This window comes from Myodes glareolus, chromosome 22 (genome assembly GCF_982192425.1).
Source record: "Myodes glareolus chromosome 22, mMyoGla1.1, whole genome shotgun sequence".
Lineage (NCBI taxonomy): Eukaryota > Metazoa > Chordata > Mammalia > Rodentia > Cricetidae > Myodes > Myodes glareolus.
The window spans coordinates 19672142-19684581 of record NC_142047.1 but is presented as its reverse complement, the minus strand read 5'-3'; positions in this window follow the sequence as shown (position 1 = coordinate 19684581).

Below are 12440 nucleotides of genomic sequence, written 5' to 3'. Positions count from 1 at the left end.
AGGTGGGCTGATCACTAGCACACAATCACCTCTCGCTCTCTACTGTGGAGAGCCATGTGACCAGCGCCACAAGCTCCTGCTATGACCTCTGAAACGTGAACTGTGACCTTGCACCACGGGCTGAAATAAACCCTTTTGTGTACTACTTTCCTTTCTGTTGCTGTGACAAAAGACCTCAACAAAAAGAAACTCACGGAGAAAGGGCTATTTTAATTCACAACTCCAGGCTTCACCCCATCACGGCAAGGGTGATGAAGGAAATCACGAGAGCAGGAGTGCGGGAATTTGAGACAGCTGGTCACACTGTCACATCACATCCACCGTCCAGAGCAGCGGAGCAATGCATGCGTGCTAACTTGCATGCACATGTGCAGCGCCGTTTCTCCATTCTCTTTTTAAAATACCTGACGTCTATGTATGCACATGTGTATGTGCCTGCGATACCCGAGAAGGCCAGAAGATGGAGCAGGGTCCCCTGGAATTGGAGTTACAGGCAGATGTGAGCTGCTCTGTGGTTGCTGGAATGGAACTCTTACTCCTCTGTAAGAGTAATGAGTGCTTTTGGCTTCTGAGACACCTCTCCAGCTCCTATTTTTCTACTCGTATGCAGTTTAGGACCCGCTGAATAGGAAGTGTGCCACCCACAGTGGGCTGGGTTTTTTCATTAACTTAAGACAGTCCCCAGAGACATGCCCACAGGCCAGCCCAATGTAGACAGCCCCTTACTGAAACTCTCTTCTCAGACGGTTCTGGGTTGTATCAAGTTGACAGTTCAAAGTGACCAACACACAACTTATGGAACTTTTGTCAGAGCGTTCTATTGTAGGAACAGGAAAGAAGCTTAAGCCGGGTTATTTAGTATATCTTGATCCCCACGAAGTGGTTGCTGTTATTTTCTCCATTTTTCAGCAGCAAACGGAGACACAAAGGAGCAGAGTACATTGTTGCAAATGGAAGAGTCAGATTGACACTCAGGATCTCCGTCTCTAGACCTGAACTCTTCACAACTGCAAAGTTCTGGTTGGTGCTGCTATACCTCAGCATACGGAGACACAAGAAGCTGATCACAGGGGCCTCCGGGAAAAAGGAAATTAACAGATTCATTACTTCATATAGGCACTGGTGTGGGAAAATTATCTGTATTCTGTCAATTATATTTTAATAAAACGCTGATTGGCCAGCAGGCAGTATAGGCGGGAAAGCCAGACAGGAAGTAGGGGTGGAGCAAAGAGACTGGGAGTATTCTTGAAGCAGAAGCTCTCTCTCAGCCACTCCTGCGCAGACCACCGAAGAGGCAACATGTAAGCTGTCACACTGAGAAAGGTACTGAGCCCATGTGGCTAACATAGATAAGGATAATGGGGTAATATATGTTATAAGAGTTAACAAGAAGCCTGACCTAATGGGCCAATCAGTTTATAACCTTATGGAGTCTTGTGTGTGATTTTCTTTGTTGCTTGCCGGCTGTTGGGGTACTGGGAGGGACAGAAACCCCAACAAGCCAGCCCTCATGCTACAAATGGCGCCAACGTGTGGACAACTGTATCCACATAAAGCCTGAGACAGCTTGGGAAGTAATTCTAGAACAAAATAACAGCATTATGCATGGTTTCTTGGTAGCAGCAATTTCTCGGGTCTGCTCTGCTTGCTAGAGGCAAGCAAGTGCCCTCATCTAAGAGAGGCTTCCTGACTCAGCTTTAGCTGCAAAACCTTGCAGCTCTTTTAAGAGGTCCTGCCGCGAAGCACTTAAATAGTGTTGATGAAAAGCTGAACACATGCTTTTCGGGTTTTCAGCAGTAGCAGGAAAAAAGCTGCGCTGTTTTAAAATGCCGGCTTTCTGGGCTGTCCTGTCAGGACAATCTATGACTCTTTCAGGCAGGCAGTTCGACTAAGTGTGGTCTGTGAGCAGAATGCTGCAACTTGCTTGCTAGCAAGGACCTTGAAATGCCATAGAGTTGTGGCAGTGAACACAGCTCTGACTGGTATCTCAGCCACAAGGCTGGAAAGCTAAGGAATGGACTGGATCTAGCCATCAAAGCCACGGCTTTAAAGGAGAGGATTGATCTCCTTAAAGACTCATGTAGTCAAAAAAGAAAGAGAGATACAGTAAAGAGAGGTTCAAAGATGAAGAAAACCTCTAAAGAGTTTACAATGTGTTAAAAATATATGCAGGCTAAAGGTTAAAGTTATTAAAAAGAAAAAAAAAAGGAAGTAGTTAGGTGTGGTGGTACACACCTTTAATCCCAATGCATGGGAGGCAGAGGTACGTTGACCTCTGAGACTTTAAGGGACAGAGGTAGTTGACCTCTGTGACTTCAAGGTGTGGTAGCACACACTTTAATCCCAATGCCTGGGAGGCAGAGACAGACAGATCTCTGAGTTCAAGGTGTGGTAGCACACGCCTTTAATCCTAGCACTGGGGAAGCAGAGACACGTAGATCTCTGTGAGTTCAAGGTGTGGTAGCAAACACCTTTGAGCCCAGTACTGGGGAGGCAGAGACAGAAAGATCTCTGTGAGTTCAAGGACAGCCTGGTCTACAGAGTTATTCCAGGACAAAGATATATACAGAGAACCTGTCTCAAAAAGCCAAAAGTTAACAGTAAAATTAAAAGAAATAGAGGTTGAAATAAAGCCGCATAAAGATGGAAAATACACAGAGAATCTTGATACTGTGTGTTATTATGCTCTCTTTGAATTGTTTGAATGCTGAGGAGGGAGCAACAGCTGCTAAAAGACTTTTGTTTATAAATGCTGCTGAACTAACCCAAGATAGGAATTTTGAAAATACCTTGGCTTCAAAACTGAAGTCAAAAGGTATGTTACTTTGGAGAAGAGATTTTGCTTTTGTTTCCACAGAAAACAAGAGACTCTGGATTTATTCAGAGTTAAGAATAATCACCTTTGACCAAGGGAGGCCACCTGAAAAATCTCCGATAGGAACAGATGGCCCAGATGACAGAGGTCTACATCCAGAACTGATCCAAGACTGCTGCCTGAGATGATCGAGACTCACAGGATACTCCAGTCATGACTTGATTATAACTCTAAATTTTCTTTAGGCCTCCTTAAGACTATCAGCGCCCCCAACCAGCAGGAAGTAGCTTGAAATACTACGCCCATGTTCCCAACAAATGGATTATGGGTATTTTCCTTTGTTTAAAAAAAAAAAAGAGAGGGAAATGGTGTGGGAAAATTATCTGTATTCTGTCAATTATATTTTAATAAAACGCTGATTGGCCAGCAGGCAGTATAGGCGGGAAAGCCAGACAGGAAGTAGGGGTGGAGCAAAGAGACTGGGAGTATTCTTGAAGCAGAAGTTCTCTCTCAGCCACTCCTGCGCAGACCACCGAAGAGGCAACATGTAAGCTGTCACACTGAGAAAGGTACTGAGCCCATGTGGCTAACATAGATAAGGATAATGGGGTAATATATGTTATAAGAGTTAACAAGAAGCCTGACCTAATGGGCCAATCAGTTTATAACCTTATGGAGTCTTGTGTGTGATTTTCTTTGTTGCTTGCCGGCTGTTGGGGTACTGGGAGGGACAGAAACCCCAACAAGCCAGCCCTCATGCTACAAGGCACACAGTCAAAAACTCTTTCTGAGTTCTTACTATATAATATACCGTCAAGGAGGAGATTAAAAATGACTGAAGGAGCTGGCAGTATGTAAAGCCTGCACGCAGACACACCCATTCCCCACCCGACTCCCACTCCCATTCCACAGCTGGTCTGCGAACTGCTCGGAAGCACAGACTATGTCTGGCTAGTAGCGTGTGAGCTGACACATAATAGTTGTCAAGTCAATGGATGAAGGAAGGCTGCCTGGTGGGGAGCATGCTGTTCTGCGTGTGGTGCTCTTCCTTCAGCGAGGGAGAGGCTGTTTGGTCTTGTAATCACCGCGGGCCTAGTCTTGCTCTGTGCAGTGATTTCTAGAAGAGTTCGGCTCCTGTGCTGGAAGGGCAAACCCCAGCTCTTGTCTCCAGACTGAGAGAGTAAGAACTCGAGACAGAACCAACCCATGCGTGAACATTTGGAACATTCGCTCTATTGGAAACAGAGGCCAAGCTAGGAGACTGAGAGAGGGCAAATGCCAGGCTCAAGGGTCAGTGGTGTTACAGCTGAATGTGTGCAGGCAAATGCAATGAATGGTCTTCCCATTTAAGGGCCAAGCAGGGAATTGTTTCAAATTAAAGGTAGCGCCTCATTTGGTGTGAAATGCGCTAGCGTCTAAGTCAGCGGTTCTCAACCTGTGGATCCTGACCCTCAGGTGTTGCATATCAGAGCTCCTGCGTATTAGATATTTACATTAGGATTCATAACATAGCAAAATTACAGTTATGAAGTAGCAACGAACGAATTTTATGGCTCGGGGTCACCACAACATGAATGAGGAACTGTATTAAAGGGTCGCAGCATCAGAAAGGTTGAGGATCACTGGTCCAAAGAGACCTGAGATATGGAAGTTCTAAGCCTCGCTCTGTCTCCTTCCCTCTGGAACTTCTCATTCTTGATCTAAGGCATTGAATTAGATGAGAGCCCCCACCCTCTCCCCCCATTTCCCCCAGCGGGATGCTCCTTTCAAATAATCCTCACACGAGGACATTTTGGAAGTTTCCCCGAGGTCTTCACTGCCGTAGCCCTGCTGAGCATCGGGGATGGCAAGCTCCTTCAGCTTCTGCGTCCTTATGATTCCTCCTTCTTATTTTATCCCTGGGATGAATCAGATATTCACAGATGACTCAAACAGGAGCCGGAAGAAAAGACTCACAATCAAAAGTCTTCTCATTTATGACCAGAACACCAGAGTCCAAATGAGATGGTATCCGGGGTATCCAGGCTCACATAGCCAGCCACACCTGCATGTATCCTAGAGAACAAATAATAAAAGACCCAAACTTTGCAGTGCCTCAGAGTTGTAGAAAACAGAAAAACCAACCAAGCAAAGTACTTTACGTATATAGCTATTATAATGGTTCAGGTACGTGCTACATGCATATGTATATACATTTGTACAAATCTCTGTCTATTTGCAACTTTTTCCTTCTATTTCAAGTGCTCTTTTGAATCGGCCAACAAGATCTTTATTTTCCACTTTGTAACTTGTTCTATGACATCTGTGACATCCGTCTGCTCTGACATTAAAGCTGAAGGACACAGTTCCTAAGTTGACCTGTCTGCTGACTGTGGACCACTGAAGCAGTATGCAGCCAGAAAAGACATTTGTTCTTGAGGGGCGTGGTGGGAGGGTAAGGTACAGATGCTAAGGCCCAGATTTCTGACTGGTCTATGAGGAGTCAAGGGTGGTAGAGCTAGCCAGCAAGACTGCAAACCTGCAACTGATAGCTCTTGGAAGAGTAGCAACAGGAGGCCCTTAGACAAGAGGTCTAGTGCTACGGAAGACATCTTGAGAAGGCCAGTCCCTCCCTGGCCTGCTTGTATGAGGCTATCCCCAAGCTTGCACACAATGCTGCCTCCAGATCCCCCATATCTTCACTTATAAATGTTCACAAAACATTCTTTAGAGTTGTTCAGTTGCACCTCACTGGAACCCTTAATTTACTAAAAGCGAAATGTGGAGCTTCTTAAATGTAGTAGTCAATAAGTTCCAGAGGTTGCCCGGTGTCTCTAAAACATACTTAGAGCGCCAAGTGAAAAGTATAGCTCAGGAAGAATCACATAGGGATGCCAAAAAGGCAGCCATGTCCAGAGCCCATTGTTTCCCAAAGATTTCAGAACTCCTTTTCATAAATCATTTCTTAACAGAAAACCACCTTCCTTTGTCCTATTGGTGGCCACTTGGAGCAGAAGCACACCCTGGCCCTTGGAGTGGAGAGCTGTGTTTTCTTATGCAAATGACCAGTGCCTCCATCAGCCAATTGCAGGCATCTCATTTGCATAATGCCTGGCCTCTTGAAAGATGGGCAGTTAAACCAAACAGGTTTTGAAATTCTTTTGTGGACAGGGCTGCCTCTGCACTTAAGGGAGCTGAGGAGAGGCAGTGACGAAGCAGTCTCTTTAGATCCTGCCTCTGTAATTATCTGTGGAATTAAGCTGCAGAAGCACATTAACTCATCAGAAACAGAATTATGAGAATTCTTCTTCAAAGCAGCTCTAGACTCAATACATAGTACTCACTGGAGTCATTATTGTTAGGAGGGGTACTATTAATTTTTTTTTGAGAAAATAAATTCTTAGCCATTGAGCCATTGCCTGTTTTGGACATACAGGAAGAGACAAAGCAAGGCCATACTTCTATTTTTTAAGGAAGAAAAAAAGAAATTTAGAAATGTAATTCTGCTCTGACTTCTAAGGGAATTCCTCTGCCAGGCATTTTATATATAAATGGATTATATGTCACCTATGCAAAATGAAACACAAACCAAACCAAAGAGCTATGAATGTCCTAAGTGCAGAAAATAATATATAATTTATGATACTTTAAATCTCATTAAAAACACTAGCTTTTGTAGCTTCCTAGCAACCGATCCTCAGGAGTCTCTCTGTAAAGAGGTCGGCTCTCCCCAAGCTCCGGGTCCAAAGCTGTAATAAATGAAGCCCATATGGTGAGTACATGGCGGGTCCCCGTGTGCACACCATTTGCCCGAGTGTTCTCAAAAGCCTCACATGATAGCTTATAATTTGCTAATCCAATATAATAAACATGAAAGCACTTTGTTAAACTAATGTTCGGGGTCTAAATTAAACCAGCCAAGGCCAGAGAGTTAGAGGGAAGCTCGAAGATCCCTAATTGCAGCCCTGACTCTGGAGGAAAAAAAGGGGGTTCCAGAAACTGGTACTGGGGCAGATATGGGCATTGTCTTCCACTTCCCATTCCTAACCATTCTGAGGTGTCAACAGAGAGAGTGTTTCTCTGTGCCCACTTGTCAGATGAACATATCAAGGAAGAGACGGCGCTGTGGAACTAGGCGGAGTCTGGACTGGGTGGAGTATCCCCAAAGAACTTCCCTTGTGCCTTGTGCTGATCCCGGTAAGGTTCCTGGCACTCCCGCACATGGTCAGCTGAGACAGTCAAGCGGGGAAGGATATCATTGGCAGACGCTTGCCTCATATACCAGACTCTGGACCACACCCCTAATTCAGCAGCAACAACAGTGACGGAAGCTCAGCCAGTGCGGTTTTAGGTTCTCTAATAAAGCAAGGAAATAAAGTTTTAATGTGAAAATACTTTGGGAGTATCTTCTTTCCATTTTTTTTTTTAAATAATAAAACGACCTTTGTGAAGTGAAGCCACCTGTCACTGTTCTTTGTATGTCTCCACCGGAAGTAAACATTGATAATCTAGGTTAAATTGGAAAGCTTTGGGAAATTTAGTGGTTAATAGAAAATTTGGTGTCGGCCCTCATTTATTTTTTTAACAAGTAGGAAGAAAATGAGGCACATTCATCTGGGGTGGCACAGCGAGAAGGTGCCACAGCTGGTTGAGAGCCTGGGTCCATGACTTCCAGGTCATTGGATAGGAGGAAGGGATACAGACGCAACATAGCTGATATTTTAGAGGGAAAACAATCTAGTCTTTTTAATTATTATTATTCAAAGTTTATTAAATTATAAAAGTTTCCATTTCCACCCCTCCTCCCAACACCCTCCCACTCCCCCCACTCCCTCTCCTCCTTCCTCTCCATCCCAAAGAGCAGTCAGGGTTTCCTGCCCTGTGGGAAGTTCAAGTTCCTCCTCCCTCCCTCCAGGTCCAGGAAGGTGAGTATCCAAACAGACTGGATCCCAAAAATCCAGTATATGCAGAGGAAATAAGTCCCAGTGTCATTGTCAATGGCTTTTCAGAAAGCCTCCAGACCAGCCACATTCAGAGAATCCGGCCACATTCAGAGAATCTGGTTGGATCACGTGCTCGTTCAGTCCCAGTCCAACTGGCCTTGGCGAACTCTCATTAGATCAGTCCCCTTGTATCAGTGGGTGATGGCACCCCTCGTGGGCTGATTTCATTTTTCATTTTCTTCCTCCTTCTGCTCCTCATTTGGACCTAAAAAATCTAGTCTTAAGTGGGCTTTCACTCCAGTTTCTGAAGGAATTTACAACGCAACTGCTTTGTTTGTAATGAGATTATAGGCCAGAGCTGCAAAACGAAACCCAATCAGGGAGAAGCAAACATGCAAATGAACACAAATTAGTAACCATTCTTTGGGGCCATGGACATCTAGGACCACGGTCAGGAAGAGGCCAGGATGGTCACCCTGACCCTTTAGTATTGGAGGTGGCCAAGCCATCCCTTGTCTGGGAACCAGGGTCTCCAGGACTGATGGTCAGATAGCCCTGAGAGGCGCCGCTATGAACCTAATGTCTACCTAAATGGGACAACTATGCTTTCTTCAGTCCAGAGGCCCTACTGATGAAAGAGGCTCCAAGGGGACTGTGAGCCTAAAAGGTTCCTGAACATTCTACAGTTGTTAAAGTTCAGGTGAATGATCAGTCACTAATAAGGGCTCAGATAAGTGGTGTGAGCTGCGTGACGTGGATCCAGCCATGTCCCCACTCCAGCCTTCAATTTTTCTGTCTCAAAAGTGCAAGTGTCAGAGTGAGTCATGGTGTCATTTCTTAGTGTAATTCCCTCTTCGGTCACCTGGGAACCATTTCTTTCCCCTTGCTATATAGATTGCGCAGAGCTGACCCCTCTTCTTCTGTCCCCCCTCCCCCAGAGGGTGGGTCCATGGTCAAGGAAGATTAGAGAAATATTCTCTGTCCTTAGTACCAGAGGTTCAGGGTTGGGCACAGATACCAAACCAAGTCTCAGAGAGTCAAGAGAAGCATGGGAGGGAGAACTATTTACCTAAACCTCAACATCTGAGTGCCCAAATTCAGGCTTGATTGGGCTGTCAATACAATGCTGTAAACTTAAATCATTAGATAGAAATTGTCTTTTTTTCCTTTTTTAGATTTCTCTTTTGTAGCTTCATTGCCTAGTTTTTGAATATAGGCTTTAGGCTTTGTAGATGACAATGTCATGTCATGATGTAAAAGGGTGTCATGTCAGGCTGTGGTGGTAGAGGTAAATAGGTGAGTTTCTATGTAAATAGACAGGTGAAGAGAGGCGAAACTACCCACACCAGGTAGTTTCTTGTGTACTCAGACTCAATGGACCTGAAGGTGTCAGTCTCTAGATACTACCAAGACCCAGGGTTACTCTGGCTCTCTGAACTCTGACATCATCTGTGTTGGCCTTCCCTATGGTGCTAGGATCTTGAGGAGGCAAGATGGCTGTCAGATGGGTGCAAAGGATGCAGGCTTGAATCTCACAGATATCTATCTTACACACACACACACACACACACACACACACACACACACACACACATACTTCAATACCCTACTTATTTCCCAATTATGAAAGCCCGTAATCAGGCTGTGTAGAAATCTCTGCACCAACCCTAGTGGTCACGGGAAGGTGACATTGTGACTGACCAGGTCTAACTCCTGCTCGGCATTATCGTTGAAGATGATGCTGCAGGGAATCACTGAAGTCACTTGGATCCCTTAAACAGACGTATTTCAGGTGAAGAATTGGTTACACAGGTCAGGGTGGTGAAGTCAGCAGCAGGATGTGGTGGCTAATGTCACTCAGTGAAGGGTCACAGGGAGGAAGGAGCCAAGTGTATCTGGTAGGAGCAAAAGTCAAAGTAGATCATGTGTGGGAGGAACGGAAGCCACAGGGAAGATTTACCCCAGAGACATGACCCAAGGCAGAGAGGGAGGGCAAAACCCCTCTTCCACTCTTGCTTCACACTTTGGCTCACTGGTTTGATCCACCCAGAAAACCCGTGGACACAGGGGCCTGGGAGTTACAGTGAGATGAACTTTCTAGTAAAGTAGAGTAAAATAAGGCAACAGTAAGGGATGACAAGAAATCTGACGAGATCGGACAGTCCTATAGGAAAGAGGAGCAGGGTGCAGAGAATCCAGGAACATCGGCATACTTACTGTTGTCACTGATGTTTGTCCATACGCGATCAGATCTGGGGCGAGGGATACAAAGTGACGTCTGTGTGCTTCTGTGGACCAGTGGACACAAGGAGAACCTGTCAGGTTCAGAGCTCTGAGGAGAATAATGTGGATCCTCCGTGGTTTTCATTAGTTCTGCTGCTGAGAACACAATACCACAGGCTGAGTTAAAAAGAAAGCATGCTAAGTTAACACACAGCTTTCTTGCTGGCAGAGTTCAGGGCATCTCAGGAAAGTGTGTGTGTGTGTGTACATGTGTTTTCTCTCTTTTTATAAAACCATGAAAGTTCAATCACGGGATCCACTCATTCCACCTAAATAACATTATCTAACCCTAACCCTAGTGACATTGTCCCAATCACAAAGGTTTTACCTATAAAACTACACTCAGATAAAGTTCTCATCCTCTTAATACTTCACAGTGGGATTAGCTTTCAACCCACGAAGACTTGGGGGACATGAAGTCGTGTCCCAGCATAGTGCCATGTGGAGAAAACTAGCCTGGAAGAGAGCAGACCTGGGAGGGTATCAGAGGCTTCTGGGGCTCTAGCCCAGCAGGCAGTTGCTCAGGCTGAACTTGAGTTTCCTCTCTCCTCGTGTTCCCTTACTGCCCCGACACTCACGCTTTGGTTATTGTCCTATTTCTATTGGCTTCAATGTGAAGAAGAGGCGACTCCATTCCTCCAGAGCAATGGCGTTGGTAAATATCATCCTACAGGAACTGGGGGTGTTGGCCCATGCCCTGATGGGAGATCACCTACAAATGACTGTCTTCAGTGTTTGTGATTACGGAGGGAGATACAGAAAGAGAACAGCCCCTGAGAATTCCTCAGCCAGGGAAGCTGAGGATGGGTTTCAGCTTTAACTGGAACTTTATTTCAATATCATATTTGAGGTGTTTTTATTTATGTATTTATTGTTATTACTATTGCTACAATGCTGGGTTTTTGTGTGAGCCCTTCCTGGGGAGATGGACAAACATCTACTCACTCAGACAAGGCTCCAACAACAGACCAAAGATATGATTCCATCCAAGTCGGCCATGGCCAGGCCTTCCCCTTCCAGGAAAGAACTTAGTGGATATGATCTCTTGCAGGTGACCAGGATTGCTGGGTCTAAGAGGACAGTGTTCTGAAACACTGGTGCAATGAACTAATTTAAAAAAAAAGTTTAATTAGCAGGTTATTTGCTAAATTAATAAAATGAGTCTGACTTTAGCATCCCGTGGAGCCAATCTCAAGACAAGAATAAATGCCTTGTTTAAATTAGTGCCAGGGCATGGACACACTGTCTGTGGAGTGCTTCGGGAAAATGTCCCACGGAGACAAGACATTGATCTCCAGCAGGCAGGAGTTAGCCTTGTCCTAACAGACATGGGGAAACTATGAATTATGATGATTACTGCTGGGCTAGAACGGATGTCCAGCTGCACTGGGCTTACGTGAAGAAGGGGTTTACCATAAAAGATGCTCGTGTGCCTCCGCAGCTCACAGACAGACCGTGACCTTAAAAGCCCGAGAACAGAGCCCCAACATGGCGCACGGCTGCGTTGTGCTTCTGTGCACGGGTTCGCCTCTTCTGCTCACAGCAGGAACATCTCCTTGTAGACAACATTTTTAATTTTTCCATCGTCTTGTGCTGGCCACATTTTGAACCTGAAATTGAAAGCTCTGGAGGAGGGCTCTGGTTGGCTAACACATTTAGATCTTCTGAACCAATCAGCTGTATCTGGGACAGGACGTAAGTCTAAAATGTGGCTCCTTCTATGATGACCTCAGGATGGAATTAACCCAGGTTTTGAAGGTGAGGTAATCAGGAATCTAGGCAGATGAAACAGTTCGGCCACCAAGAATGACCGCTTGCTTTCTTACACACTCATCCCAGGCCCTTATTTGTAGTGGAATAAATTAGCCCCATTAGAGGCTCGCAGCAACTCCTTTGCTATCTTCTAGCTCTTCAGGTTTTCCTGGTGCGGTATGGCTTGTTTCCCAGCTCACAGTGTTAGCCTGAACGGAGGGTGCCAGGCTTGTTCTCAGCTTGAACTGGAGATTTGCTTCTGAGTTTGATCACTGGGCTAGGACAGGGTTTAGTTCTTGAGGTTGCTGGTTTGGAAAGCCCCGTTTCCCTGTAAGGGTTCACTAGCGGCTGCGATCCTAGCTATGTGGCCCTCGCCATCCTCAAACTTGGCAACAGGGAATAGAGAATGCCTCCCATGTTGAACCCTTCTGTTGCTTTCATGTCTCTTGCTAAAAAAAAAAAAAAAAAAAAAAAGCCCCACCCTACACGTTTCTAATAGGTCACCTTCTTAGGTCAGGTCCACTAAGGATCATATGCACAAGTTAAGGGCAAAGTCCTTTATACGTCTGTTCTCATTTTGAGTGCTGGCTGCCCATGAGCTCTGAGGCCATCCACCCGACTGGTTGGTTTACTTAAATCTGGAGGGTTTTCCTAACATTCCATTCAAT